The sequence below is a fragment of the Chiloscyllium plagiosum genome, unplaced genomic scaffold (assembly GCF_037043375.1).
Source record: "Chiloscyllium plagiosum isolate Xiang-an unplaced genomic scaffold, Cpla_swu_hap1 HiC_scaffold_32, whole genome shotgun sequence".
Taxonomy (NCBI): domain Eukaryota; kingdom Metazoa; phylum Chordata; class Chondrichthyes; order Orectolobiformes; family Hemiscylliidae; genus Chiloscyllium; species Chiloscyllium plagiosum.
The window spans coordinates 21261754-21277973 of record NW_028270170.1 but is presented as its reverse complement, the minus strand read 5'-3'; positions in this window follow the sequence as shown (position 1 = coordinate 21277973).

The following is a 16220-nucleotide window of genomic DNA, read 5'->3' as shown; positions in this document are numbered from 1 at the left end:
TTACCTAATTGTCTGAAGATCTGGTTTCTGAGGCTAATGGCTGCCTCTGGCATATGAATAGGAACCCAATTTGCCTCAGCTATCACACTCTCTGGGTGAATGACTAACCTTGTGAATAATAAAGGCCATTTGGCCCAGATGGTATCCTTTACAACTTGAGTCACTGTCTTCAGCACTGGAAGCTCTACATTGAAGCAAGTGACAAAAAAAGTTTTATTTATACAACACTTTCATGAGCACTACAGTACTTTACAACAAATGAAATACTTTTGCAATATAGTCATAGATACTTGTCGTATCAGAGGATGAGAGAGAAACCACCACTGGTGGTGGTTTGACTCGAGGGTGACAATGTCACTGATGAGGGGAGAGGATGTGATGGAGAATGCTTCATGGTAGCCTTCGCTGGTGAGCAATAATTGAACCCACGCTGTTGGCATCACTATGCATTGCAAACCAGCCATTCAGCCAATTGAGCTAACCAACTCCCCAGTGGTAATACAGCATAACACGCAGTAATGCTGTGTTACTGGAAACACAGCAGTCAATTTGTACACAGCAAACTCCCACAAACAATACCATTATCAGGTGATGATGATTAAGGGGTAAGCACTAGCCAGCAAACACAGGATAAGCCCCTGCTCCAGATGCATGCATTCTCACTTTAATACCTCATCTAAAAGGTCGAAGAATAGAAACAGGCATTTGGCCTGGCAAGTCTGCACTGATCCTCCATTGAGCATCCCACCCAGACCCTTCCCATCCCTTTAACCCTTCATTTACCATGACTAACCCACCTAGCCTACACATCCCTGGAAATTTAGATTAGATGAGATTAGCATGGCCAATCCACCTAAACTGCAAATCTTTGGACTGTGGGAGGAAACCCGCACAGTTACTGGGGACAATATGCAAATTCCACACAGACAGTCACCCTAGGCTGGAATCAAACCAGGGTCCCTGGCACTGTGAGGCAGCAGTGCTCACCACTGAGCCACCATATCGCATCATTGTGGGACTTGGATCAAGAATCTTGCAAATCAGTGGCAAGTGAGCCACAACTAACACACAAAATTTGAGTAACTTGAGGAAGAATTCTTTGACAGCTTCCAAGCTGGAAACTTTATTCCAGAAATACATCAACGTGCAATCAAATGCGGTGCCCTCCATAGTAAAGATTCCAGCTCATCTGATCTTTAATTAAATTCCAAATTTACATGGTCTTCATCTTTTCAAGGCATCGTCTGTACAAAAAAGCAATGTGGTCAGCCTGATGAGGCAGCTGGAATGAGACAGGCTCCATAGATCCACACAATTGTTGTCACACCCAAGTATATGATCCAGTTTCACTTTGTTTAATATATCCTAATACACCGAGCTCCCAGTGTACTATATGCTGCACAAGGACAACATGGTTTCCAATTATATTTTATTCCTGCAGGCTGCTTGCCACCTCTCTTGAATTTGACTCTGCCAAAGCTGTCCTGACTGCAGCTTAGGATTCTTGGTGGTGATCTGACTCAACCTGTTATACTCTTGACCGAGGATAGATGTATACCACAGGATTCTGGATTAGTGGTGCTGGAAGAGCACAGCAGTTCAGGCAGCATCCAAGGAGCTTTGAAATCGACGTTTCGGGCAAAAGCCCTTCATCACGAATAAAGGCAGTGAGCCTGGAGCGTGGAGAGATAAGCTCGAGGAGGGTGGGGTGGGGAGAAAGTAGCATAGAGTACAATGGGTGAGTGGAGGAGGGGATGAAGGTGACAGGTCAGGGAGGAGAGGTTGGAGTGGATATGTGGAAAAGGAGATAGGCAGGTAGGACAAGTCCGGACAAGTCATGGGGACAGTGCTGAGCTGGAAGTTTATAACTAGGGTGAGGTGGGGGAAGGGGAAATGAGGAAACTGTTGAAGTCCACATTGATGCCCTGGGGTTGAAGTGTTCCGAGGCGGAAGATGAGGCGTTCTTCCTCCAGGCGTCTGGTGCTGAGGGAGCGGCGGTGAAGGAGGCCCAGGACCTCCATGTCCTCGGCAGAGTGGGAGGGGGAGTTGAAATGTTGGGCCACGGGGCGGTGAGGTTGATTGGTGCGGGTGTCCCGGAAATGTTCCCTAAAGCGGTCTGCTAGGAGGCGCCCAGTCTCCCCAATGTCTACTTTTTGACAACACTTCCTTGCCCTTCAAGCTGAGAGGGTAGGTTTTTTTTGTTGGAGGTTCAGGTAGAATTCAGTCCAAAATAATTCAATAATTCATGAATCTAGGAATGCAAGTAATCAACTAATGATATGCAAATTTATATGTTTGGTTCATTTGCATAATTATTCATAGCTATCAGTGCAATTTTGGCCAAGCTAACCTAATGGGAGAAACCAAAGTCTTAATGATAGGTGAAAATATAAACAGATGTGACAGCAATAGGATAAAAAGAAATTGCAGCAATTTTGAATAAGGTTCCAAAGAGCATTACAACCCCACTAGTACTGTTTCTCAGAGGCTGAAGGCAGAATGGAAAGAGGTTGCAGGCAAAATTAGTCCCTTGCACCCAGCACCTGAATCCACATTTCACAAAGTAGTTGTGATGATGCCTGATTGCTTTGTGCTGCACTGCACTGACTGCAGCAGTGCACCTGAAATGTGCAAGGGGCACAAAAGGGCATGGGGAGAATTGACCTCATGATGACGCCATGCTGTGCTGCTGGATTTTGATTGCTGGGCAGATTACAGCATGAGGAGAAGGTGAGGTCTGCAGATGCTGGAGATCAGAGCTGAAAATGTGTTGCTGGAAAAGCGCAGCAGGTCAGGCAGCATCCAGGGAACAGGAGAATCGACGTTTCGGGCATAAGCCCTTCTTCATTCCTGAAGAAGGGCTTATGCCCGAAACGTCAATTCTCCTGTTCCCTGGATGCTGCCTGACCTGCTGCGCTTTTCCAGCAACACATTTTCAGATTACAGCATGAGTCCACTAATATCTCCCTGCTGAATTTGAAACACACTCAGAGAGAGTAATATGACCAAATTCAGGCACAAAATTCCAATGGTGCAATCTTATCTCTCAACACTCTGATGCCCCTCTGTTTTTAAATGTTCATATATTTATTCTTGGAAGCAAGACCAGCATTTATTGTCAATTTTTATTTGCTCTTCAAGTTGGTGGTGATTCAGCTTCTTGAACCGTTGCAGTCCATGTGATGCTGTTTTCCTCTGGCTGTTTGATACACAGTGCTGCGTATTGCACAGTCTCAGAGTGAAGTCAAGAATCAACTAGATGCAGTCATAAGTAGACCCGGCTTGATAAGGATGGCAGATTTCCTCCCTTGAAGAAAATTCGTGAACCAGATGGAATTTAATTAATGACCATTGGTCATTCGATCACTATTATTAATAAAATTGACATTTTATCTTGGATTTGTTAATTAATTGAATTTAAATTTCCTCAGCTGCTGTTGTGAGGTTTTAATTCCAGAACATTTGTCTGGGCCTCAGGATTTTGAGTCCAACAACATTGCTGTTATGTCATTACTCACTCTTATTCTTTCAGTCTCACCCTGAGTCAGAAATACTCACGTTTTTGCAAAACGAGGGCTGTATTTTGGGCTTTTTGTAAGAAGAGCAATGGTGGGGGTCCTAAATGATGATGATACCCTCACCCCCACCAAAGAGAAAACATCCGCCCTTCACAGATGAGCAGCCACTGGGAGCCAAAGAGTGTCAATTGAACGCCAAACTGTGCAGCCATGAAGATCTGTGTTAGCGAGGAGGTATGTTTTCCAGGGGCAAAACTGTGAGCTAGAGGCAATGGGGAGAGGGGTGTCAGCAGGATCAATTGTAACAGCAGGTTAATGGCTATCAGTGACCACCCCACTGCCCCTATCGAGGATCCTTATTCCCATATCCATGAAGCATGTTAAGGACAAACCCCCTTAGAAATCTGGCAGTCTGGCAGTGCTGGTTTCCTTGTCAGGAATGCAGTTATTTTTCCTGCCTGCCCAGGTGATATTGAGACTAAGCTAGCAATTTTGAAACTCAGGCCAATATGGGAATACGGGTTCAAATCCTACCATGGCATATGGTAAAATTTAAGCTCAATACAAATCAAAGTTAAAAAAGTCATCGAAGGGTGACCATGTAACTGCTGTCACTTGTTATAAAAACCCAACCAGATTCACTTAATATCCTTTAAGGAAGAAAATCCGTCACCTTTACCTAGCCTGGCCGACATGCAACTCCAGATGTACAGCAATGTGATTTATTCTTAACTGCCCCCGGGCAATTAGAGATGGACAATAAATGTTGGCCCAGCCAGTGACACCCAAATCCCATAAACAAATATTTAATAAGTCTAGCTGGTGGAGTGGCAGTGCGGAGTGGTGGTGGTGTTGATGCTGTAATTGACCATTTAGAATGGCCAACATAGACATTGTTGATTTACCACTTATAGGTCTTAATTGGTGTCGAGTTGAGAACGTAGCCCACATACCTTTCAGGCCCAGAACAGATTGCTGATGGCGGGAAGGCGCAGAAATCTCTCCAGTGCCATCAAGTCCTTACGGTGGTCTTTGCACCTGGATCTTCTGGCTTTGAGGTGGGTGTACCCCAGGATCTCCTGAATAAAGCCAGAATGTGGGTGCATATACAAGTTCTTTTCTTTCTTCCCTCAAGTTAAACCCTCGTCCAAATTTTTAGAAGACAATTAAAGAATGACAAAGCTAGACCTCTTGGTACAAGGTGACATGTGCACATTACATCTAATTTTAGGCATGATTGTTGTGTTTTATATAGTGCGAATTAGCAGCAGTTTAAATATAGTGTACTGTCTCTCTATTAGAATACACCATTAAAAATTCCATTCATTGTGTATTACATGCACATCTCACTGCTATGTCTGAGTCCACCTGTTTATGCTGCATTGAGGAGCTGAAAAATCCCAGTTAGAATGTCTTATTTCAGCCATGTGTTCCATCTAGTGGGCTAATTGAGAACTGTCGAACTGTCAAGTCAACAACAACAACTTGCATTTATGTAGTACTTGCAGCATCAAGTACTACATGAGAAAGTGACTCAGGGCCCAGTACAGATAGTAGAGAATGCCACTGATCTTCTGAAGAAGGGTCACTCGACTGGAAATGTTAACCCTGATTTCTGACTGACTTTGAGATGCTGCCAAACCTGCTGAGCTTTTCCAGCATATCTTTGTTTTTGTTACTGATTTACAGCATCAGCAGTTCTTTCTGTTTTTATGCCACTGATCTTGTTGGAATTGCTTCAGCAGCTTGCAATGATCTGTCGGTCTGAAAATATTCCCTCAAATAACTTTTGTCCAGCACGCAGGCATAGTTTGGATTTTTCTATTACCTGTAACTGAATAGTGCTGTAAATTATTTTGCAATTTATTTAATCCATGCAAGTTCCTCTGACCTTGGACCATTGTCAGGAATGCAAGTCAAGGAAAGGCAGGAAATTTGGTCCCATCAAATCACTTCCAATTGGCAATTCTTTCCTTCTGTTTCTGATTGGTTGTGTCAGCTTCACGGACTGACATGGCAGCCCATTAATATAAATATGATTAATAATATAATGATGATCAGATAAGCTTAATTTTATGATATTAATTGAAGAACAGATTTTGATGAGGAAATTGGGGAGAACTCCTCTGCTTGTCTTTTCAGTAGTGCCATGGAATCGTTCATAACCACCTGAACAGTCAAATGGGACACATTTAATATCACACCCCCTTGAGATAATGGCTCGTGCTGGTTGCAGATTCACGGGTGCTAATAGTCTTTCAGTACTTCAGCAAATTAGCAATTGCTTATAATGAGGTCAACATTGAGTGTCTGTGAACTATTTTCAAAACATCTACATGATTTTATTTAATCAAAAGCAAGTGATCAAGAGCAGCAATTCCAGGCTGATTTAAATCCTCCAGAGCCAAGGGAGGCTTCTTTCTCAAGACATTTAACACCAGCCAAGCTAAGTTTGTCACAAACCAGTGATTGAAACTGAGATCTTCCTGGTCTGGCTGGTTTAGTACCACATTACACAGTACATTTACTCACTGTATTTCTGGTGAAGTTCCCAATGGCTTACTATTTCTAGAGGTTACTTTCCCCATTATTATCTGCTCTGTGGTTGCCATTCTAATCTGAAGACCTTTTATTGCTTGGTAAGATGGCATATGCCTTTAAAGTTGTTCCCAAACTGTACAACAAAGGGGCCTTTTGATTCTGTACAATTAATTACAGATATTTAAGATGGTGCCTTTTTTTAAAATGCACAAAGCAGCAAGCTGTCCTCTAAAAGGGATTCATGCACTCTGGATATGAGTACAATGACGCTTACTTTCATTGGTTTATTCTGTTCGGGATACATTTTCTGCTTAATAACCTACCTCCTCCTGAAATGTGCCTTAGCAAAGCAGGTCTGGAAAGGGATACAGCATCTTTTGTCAAGAGCAGCTCTCTAATGCAGGACTTTGAGCTCTATCGGCTGTTCCCAGGGACGTACACGGAGACAAACATCAACTGCTGCTGAAGCTCCATAAACTGTACTGAATGATGACCCTGGTCTGCCTGAAATTTGCTCATCTTCCAGTGTGAAGAGCTCTAATTGACCAAACCTGGTGGACTGGCACATTTCGAGTTTCAGTACTACATGCTGAGGAATGCACTAAAACTTTGTGACTTTGTAGTAGCAGCCCCATGAGGAAGGGACAGTTCATGTCCTCCTACCGCGGTATACTGAGGGGCGGAAAATCATGCAAAACCCTATGGACTTTATGAATCAGAAAATGATTGATAATGAAATATAAAAGGAAGTGTAAGTATTGTAATTATAATAATGGGAGGTATAATAAAGCATCTCAGCATTTTGAAAAAGAATAATTGCATTGCACTTTGCATAACTGTTCAAATTTGGCATTGCTATTTTAGAAATTTTATGAATAAAGTATAATTTAAAGAAAGCAATATGCAGCCTAATGCTGTACGTAAGGTTTTAAGTGTACACTTTCTCCCAAAAATTGTAGCCTCATGTCTCAAGCCTTTAAAAAGAATAACAAATGAATAAGTTAATGACTCAATTGCTTTAGGTAAACAAAACTGCGGGAGCAAGTTCAATACAGCTGTCAAACACTGCTTTATGAACTCTACAGAGTCTATGTCACTCCTGTTATCCAGCCAAGTGCCTGCTCCCTAACAACCGCCATAGTAACCTGACACAACCCAACAAAAACACACTATTAAAAAAGCAGTTCAGAAACTTTTACCTCGAGATCATTTTTAGGCCATTTGGATAAGTCTTTACAAGCCAACACCAAAACTGTAGCTTTCATTTCCATCCAGGAATACCTATTACTGAAAACCTGAATAAAATAATATCTGCCAGCTTTCCTCCAAAAACTTACTTTTGTAAACTAGTTCCAACATAGAATTCAACACAACACCAGTGACCTTTTAACTTTACTGAATCCACAGAGACCTGACAAGCATAAACACACAGTCCACCATCTGAATTTTTGGTTTAACCCAAGCCACACTAAACAATTTCTAAACTCATTCAAGATATCCTAAAAAGATTTTCTTCCTCTAGTGAATGACCTCCTTTCTCCTCCAATAGGTAAAAGAGTCAGCTGGAATGCAGCTCCACTGGGGATGGCAATCTTCTCTATTTTGCTAAGCCCATATTGTATGTGGTCAGAAATTGGCAGCTTTATAACTGGTTTAACACTGGACAGGGGGCAAGTCATTGAAAGAAAAATTGAATAAGACCTAGTTCCAGTTATCCACTGACATCGAGAATAACATTCAAACTGTAACATGCACCTTCAGCAAGTGTTTCTAATGGTCTCTGTTTGTCAATTATTATTCCTGGAAAGAATTTAAGATCCACAGGAGATGAGAGGAGAGAATGGAGATAATTAATACATTTCATAACCAACGAAAGATATTCTAGGTGTCAATAGAGAAACATTTTGAAATTGTTGGAAACAAACTCTAAGTTGGAGATTAGGAGAATGTATTTTATTTATGTGGAAGGTTGTCACAATTTGGAATGCACTTCCGGAAAGGGCGGTTGTGACAAATTCCTTAGTAACTTTACAATGGGATTTGGAAATGTAGAGCTGAAAATGTGTTGCTGGAAAAGCGCAGCAGGTCAGGCAGCATCCAAGGAACAGGAGAATCGACGTTTCGGGCATAAGCCCTTCATCAGGAAAGAAGGGCTTATGCTCGAAACGTCGATTCTCCTGTTCCTTGGATGCTGCCTGACCTGCTGCGCTTTTCCAGCAACACATTTTCAGCTCTGATCTCCAGCATCTGCAGTCCTCACTTTCTCCATTTGGAAATGTACTCAACCAAGTGAGGTTTGCACGGCTATGGGTTAAGGGCAAAAGGGTGGGACTGTCTTGAAAGCTTTTAAAGAGCTGGCACAGGCATGATGGGCCAATTGGCCTCCTAAAAATAAACTGAGCTGAGAATTGAGAATCTGACAGTGTGTCTACCACAATCATCCAATAGACACTGAGGTCTAGCAAGCATTCCCACCACCACTGCATACTGAGACCATTAGGCTAGGACTGTTTTCCCTGAACTATTGGAGGCTGAGGGGTGACCCTATAGAGGTTTTTAAAATCATGAGGGGCATGGATACGACAAATAGACAAAGTCTTTCCCTGGAGTGGGGGAATCCAGAACTAGAGGGTGTAGGTTTAGGGTGAGAGGGGAAAGATATAAAAGAGACCTAAGAGGCAACTTTTCCATGCAGTAGGAGCTACCAGAAGAAGTGGTGGAGGTTGGTACAATTGCAAGATTTAAAAGGCATCTGGATGGGTATATGAATAGGAAGGGTTTGGAGGGATGTAGGCCAGCTGCTGGCAGTTAGGACTGGATTGGGTTGGGATAACTGGTCTGCATGGATGAGTTGGACCAAAGGGTCTGTTTCCATGCTGTACATCTCTATGACTATGACTTTATGATGAAAAACAGATGTAGCTATTTTGAAAAGGATTGGAATTATTATTGAGAAGTAACAATACAACCACTAAAAGGACATTGTATTCCTTAAAAAGAAAACACATTTTACAAGCATTTTCATTTGTTTAACACTGCATTCATCCACTTGGAACATATTGCACATGCGTGGTATGGTTTCTGTGATTATGATGGCTTGACTTAAACAAAAATACTTTTTGCACATCTCTGAATCACTATTGGAAGATATTTGACATCTGACTTGTTTTTGATTAAAAAGCAGAGTATTTGTTGCCGTGGTGATGTTTTATGCAGAACTGCAGTTGTGACCTCTTGACACACATTGTCACTTGGATAAATTACTGGGTTGGTTGTTGGCTGATGTGCAACGGTACCTAATGGGGCAGACAGTAACTGAATGTTGTGGGGTAGGGGGAGGGGAGAGGATGCTTGAAAGTGGTGCAGAAAGCTTGAAAATAAAGGAACTTCTCCAGAATGTGCCAAATTTGACAAGACTGGGAGCATTGGGCACCAACTCTGTCCTGCAATATCCTGCGCCATATTTAAATACTGGGTCGAACAGTAGCAATAATCATCCTCCTGCTGTTTTTCGAACACTGCAGCACAAGTGGTCAATGGTCCTACAGGAACATTCAGGAAAGTACTTATTTGCCCAACTTAAAGGTGAAAGCTTATTAATTTATGATTGACTAATTCTGATAATGGACACTCTTAACTTTATCTTTCCCTTGATTTTCTACTGTCCTAATGGCACTGACCCTTTGCTAGACTGCAGTTCCATGGGCAATACTCTCCTTCTCATTAATATGCCCTAATAGTCTACACTAATGTGCAAGCTGTGACAAAGTGAAGCAGGAAACAGTTTGGCTACATGGTATTTCACCAGCAATGCCTGATGTCCCGACAGCAGAACTCCTAGTGGTGGTCACTAAGTAGCAATTAGGAAGTAGTTCATGTTCTCCTCCATAAAGCAGCATCACTGTGGCAAATCATAACCTTCATGTAGCTACCTTGCCTGAGACGAACAAACTCAGCACATTCTATGGATCAAAGCTCTGTCCTCCTTGTCTATACTGCTCGTTGGATGAAGTCACAGAAGCATCTGGGAGTGAGATTTCTCCTTTGTACATTCATGAACAATTATATTTACACTGAATTATATTTAAACCAATAACTGCAATCTCTACATACTGCATAAACGTACAAAAGTACTATCAGCATTATATAGCAGCTATAAAGAGGGAATGACAATTGGGTCTGACTTTGAGTATCTTACAGAGCTAAAGGTTGAATTACTTCACAATCCACAAGAATGCATCTCAGGTTTTTTTTTCAATCTGTGGGAAGCTGGGACTCTCTATAATTCTCTACTCAGCTCTGTATCTTCCCCTATTCCAATCCAATATTGTCTTTCACTGTCATTCCAAATCAATCTCTGCTATGCTTTGGCACCCTGATATGGATAGCTTTGGGAGAGGAGATGTGAGATCATTTTGTTTTCAGCTAGCAAAACACGGAAATATTCATCATCTGGATAGGGAGAAATTTACTCAGGACACCAGAAAGGTAACAGGAGAAAACAAAATGGGAAAGGTTTTGATGTAGAAGATCTACAGATGTAGTCTCAATTGACAAATTCAGTAAGAAAACAATCATGAGTGTGGCTGATGGAAGGGAGAAAATGATAAATTTTACCCATTTCACCCTCAAATTGCCTATTACTCACATTCACACCCAACAGAAAACACATTGATTGAAAATGAGTTGTTTCTTCCAACCAAATCTTTCTGCGGTAATTAGTGTGTAGTTAGTTGTTAGCTAATTCTCGCATTCATTCATTCATTATTATTTATTATTAATTTCCTTTTTCTACTGAATGTCATCTATATTAATGGAATCTGTATGTTGATCATTGATCAAGGGTTAGTTGTGTTTTTGCTGTTCTGTTCATTGTACCTTACAGATTTAAGATTTGTGCAAGATTATGAAATTATTTTGGACAGTGAACTGAAGAAAAATGTAATATCCAGAGTATGGTTTGTTCTAACTTAATTTCTTTATATCAATGAATCATCATGGATTTTTGAAACAACAATGAAGTTACAGAGCAATGCTTCACCAGGAGAGAACTGAAGTAGTACTTAGGATAAGACAACACATGATTTGACTTGTTACTTAAGCAGTATTTTTCATTATTGACTTATTCTCCCTTTTATTCATTTGAATTTACCTTTTGTTTGAAAATAAAAAAAATGCATTTTGGGCATTTGCATACTAACCCCAGAAAATGCCATGTCTTGGAATAGTCTTCCAGGGTGGGAAAGTGGACTTGAGAAATGCCAGATGATCTGTGATCCATAGTCCAACTGAATGGCAGAGCAAGCTTTAGAGGGGGCGAATAGCCCATGCCTATTCCTATTTCATGGATAGGGTAAATAGACAAGGTCTTTTCCCTGGGGTGGGGGGGTCCAGAACTAGAGAGCATAGGTTTAGGGTGAGAGAGGAAAGATTTAAAAGGGACCGAAGGGCCAACTTTCTGACACAAAGAATGGTGCGTGTATGGAATGAGCTGCCAGAGGAAGTGGTGGAGGCCAATACAATTACAACATTTAAAAGGCATCTGGGTGGGTACATGAATATGAAGGATTTAGAGGGATATGGGCCAAATGCTGGCAGATGAGACTAGATTAGGTTAGGATATCAGGTCAGCATGGACGAGTTGGACCGAAGTTCCCGTGCTGTATATCTCTATGACTCTATGACAATTTTACATTCTGCCTTTTATGTTCTGAAATACTTTTGGGTTTCTGTGGTAATTGTGCATGCTACTTCTTAAAACAAGCAAATTTCTGGAGAGGGAATTTTATTAATGAATCTCTGAGTGCATTTTACAAGCATCAAACGGGCATGGAAATTTGCAATAATTAGAGCTTAAAAGGTCTGCATATGAAATGGCCATGTTTTCAAAATGTTGTAAATCCCCAAGACAAACTAAATAAATTATGAACAGCAGATTTTTATAGCATTTAAAAACAGCAATACTATAAATTATCACTGTTGTAAAGTTCTCAAAGACAGTTTAATGTATTATGTCAGGGGCAGAATCACAGTCAATGTTTGGATTGAAATGCAATCCCGTGCATGTGTCTATCCTAATTTGCCATGGTCATGTGACTTCTGCCATGTGGCACACGCTCTGTAGGCAGACATCTTAAGCTTCAATTCCATAAAGTCCTTGAGTTGAATCTTACAGTCTTTTGGCGAAGTATGAGTGGCGGTGAGTTCTGAAGAGCAGTCTCACCACCAGGCCGGGTGAGTTTTCTCACCCTTTCTCACCAAACTCGCAGTATTCATTGTCGTTAGATCCCCTGTGCTGGGAGTCATGTTTGATTTCCACCTCACCTTAACACATGCCATTCCCAAGCAAATCATTCACCGGAGATCCTGCAATTGATCAACATCCTGTGTTGCAGCATTATGTTTAAAATGCTCTTGTGCACCAGGATAAGCATTGTCAGTCCAGAGTTACACTGGACAGTTACTGATATTTGCCCCAAACATGGCAGGCAGGGGTAGACGTGCCTTGCTTTGGGGCTGTGAACTGAAGCTCTTGTGGGCATGGTTCACAGGTGGGATGTTCAGTGAACCCCATCTTAGATCAAGTATGTTGCACCACATTGTATTTGCTTTTTTCAAGCAATGCAATAGGCTTCTAGCGAGGTAGTGGCAAATTCCCAATTGACACTCATTATTGCTTCTTAGATGCCTTGTTAACTGTCCAAGTCACCATGGATTGTGAACTTACCAAACTCACTATACAAACTTGTCATTAAGAAAACCTGACATGAAAACCAGAAAGGTTCTTGGTAGGCTCAACTTGCCACTTCCTCCAAAAGACTTTCACGGTGGGCACTGGGCATGAACATCTTGAATACACTCCAGTGGCACTGGATACATTCACCTCACATTCACAGAAATTGGTGTCTGACATATACCACCCTCTATGATCCCTCATGGCATACTTCTGACCCACTTACAGGGGGCTTCTGTACTTCAGTGATGTACATCTCATTGTCATGCTGCAGCAAGGATACTGTGCATATAGAAACAAGCATCCAGTTCATGGAGTGGCCCAGACTGCATTTCAGAGCTCTTTGATTGCTGTCACAGCACTTACTCAGTCTGGGCCTAGCTGGATGCTCACAGCAATTCCTGCTTTACCTTGCCTTGCATTTTTTGCACAAAGTCTCCTCAACCAGAGATAACAAGATCATGTTTCCACTGTTTTGCCATGCCATTTACTTCTAAACCAATGGAAGAAGCCATTATTAACCAGGATAAAGTAAACTGGTGCGGCTGCTGAACAGAGCTTGCCAGATAAGCCTGAAGTTGAACAATTACAATGAAAGATGTCCGAATTCAAGTGCACTGACCTTATGCAGGCAGCAGTAAGTTCTCATCCTGACGCTAAAAAGGTGTGAGCTGGAGCAGCGATGCAAAGATCAAATAATGTCTTTGGAAATAACAGGCAATGACCTTGTTTAAGCAAGCTATCCAACAAGATGCAAATCTCTAACTGTTGCAAGAAGTAGTGATAAAAGAATGACCAGAGAGCATCAAGGATGTGCCTGATGCTATAAGAATGTATTGGCATACAGAGATGAATGGACAGCTCAAGATGACTTATTATACAAAGGAAATAAAGTAATTTTCCCGAAGGAGTTGAGAGGAGAGTTGTTAACATCAAGGAATTGAACAAGTTTGTGGAAGAGTCAACGTTTCAGGCATAAACCCTCCCTGATGAAAGGCTTAAACCAGTAATGTCGACTCTTCGGCTCCTCAGATGCTGTCTGAGCGGCTGTGCTTTTCCAGCACCACACTCTTCAACTCTGATCTCCAGCATCTGCAGTTGCATGACTGGCTGTGCTTTTCCAGCACCACACGTTTTGACTCTGATCTCCGGCATCTGCAATCCTCACTTGCTCCTAGTTGATCTCTATTCTATCCCCAGTCAAATGGAAAAGCTTATGTGGCAGTAAAAATCACCAAAGGAATCATAAATAAATTGAGTATATCACACATAGATATGTACAATTCAATCCTTGAATGGAGATACACAAGTACAGAAAGCCAGGAAAGTACAAAGATTCTTGTCACGCTGCACACAAACTACTTTTCCAACAATAAAAAACTCCTGCAATCATAAATAGTAGTAGGTTTGAGTGAAATGGCAGAAACCCAAATTTAATTTCTGCAAGAATCTTCAACCATTGCCAGAGTTGGAGAGCCAATTAGGGTAACAAACATTCCACAGTTCAACACAAGTCAGCCCAAATGCTAACTTTGGACCTGAGTGCACCTTGATTATATGCAGTGGAGGTAAACAACCAATCATCAATCATTAGACCCAGACGTCAAGAACATCAACAACAAATAGAAAACATGACACTACATTCGCAAGCATCTAATCTCACCACCAGTGACACATAGTAGCAGAGTGTTCTATTCTACAAGGTGCACTGCAGAAATTTGCCAAAGCTCTTTAGACCTCACCTTCCAAACCCAGGACACTACATCTAAAATGACAAGGGAAGCAGATACATGGGAAAACCATCACCTGCAAGATCCCCTCCAAGCCATTTACTATCCTGAGCTGTTAATATATTACCATTCCTTCACTGTTCCTGGGACAAAGACCTGGAATTCCCTCCCTAACTGAATTGTGGGTGTAGCTACAGCAGTTGGACTGCACCAGTTCAAGGTGGTTGCTTGCCATCACCTTCTCAAGGACATCTAGAGATGAACAATAGATGTTGGCCAGCCAGCAACATCCAGAGCAACAACATTCTCCAAAAGGAACAGCCAGTACAATAACATGCATATGTGTACCATGAAGAGACCAGCATGACTTAAGGATTATGTGTTCCATGCAAACTCAGAGACTGATGGAAATAATTAATTACTGAGGCATTTGAGCACAACGGTGCATACAGTTGATAACTTGGGTAACTGAGAATGTACTAGGTAAACATATGTCATGGTTTTTGTTCCATAAGGGAGATGTTAGAAATAAAATGCAATCATATGCATAAGTCTATCCTAGGCTGCCATAGTCATGTGACCTCTATCATGAGGCACACCTCTTTTGATTTTCCTTTTTATTTGATTTGATTATTGTCACATATATCTAGGTACAGTGAAAAGTTTGTTTTGCATGTAGTACATGCAGATCATACCATACAAAGTGCATTAGGGTAATAGAACAGAGTGAAGGTGTACAAAGAATGAGAACAATGTTTAAATTCAGAGGTCCATTCAGAATCTGAAAACAGTGGGGATGTAGCTGTTCTTGAATCTGTTGGCACCTGTGTTTAAGCTTTTGTATCTTGTTTTAAACTTCACTCCAATGGAGTCCTTGTATTGAACTCTCTTCTATGATTTACTGTAAAGACTGTAAAGACACCTCCAGAATTGTGGCTGTTGAGAAGATTGTGGCCCTTCAGACACAATGATAAGAAACGTGCTGGATATCAGAATATTCCCAGGAGCACTGAGTGGCAACATTCCTGTGGTATATGGAAGCATGTAGCTTGATTAAAGATTTCCACCTGAAAGGAGAGTTTCCTTAGGTGCTATAATGTGTTGTCTGCAATATGTTCTCTGATTTGTGACTGGTTTTAGCTGTAGTTCAACACTTTCTTGTGATAGGAATAAAAGCGTTGATCAAAGAAAATAGCATATTCCAATGATTTTGGAAATAGAATAAAGCTGTTAGTTTATAACGGAACAGTGTAAAGCTTTCCCATGAAGGTTTCCTCAGGGGAAACCAGGAAGGCAAGAGAACTCAAAATGTTTTACTGACTGCTTTGCTCAACTATAAAGAAATTTCTGTTTTTGAATCCTAAACACTTTGAGCTTTCAGTGATCCTCCAGGGGATAGTTGGCTCAGTAATTGTAGTCTTTCCTCTGAATCAGATTCCAGTGCCCTCTACCCATCCTTCCTCGCATCATAGGTGTTAATGTAGTGACTTGTTAAACACTCAGGGCAGGATTTCGACTACTGAGGCAGGTAGCTAGAGGTGTGAAATTTCTCAACTTGTTGGATCCACCTGAATAAAAAGAATCCTGTTCCAAATGCAGCATGCAGGGCAAACACAGGATTCAGAGTATAATCTGCCGTGGCAAGGGGGAGACGTGGGGCCAGATGAGTGCCAAGGCACTAGTTAGATGACCCAGCTT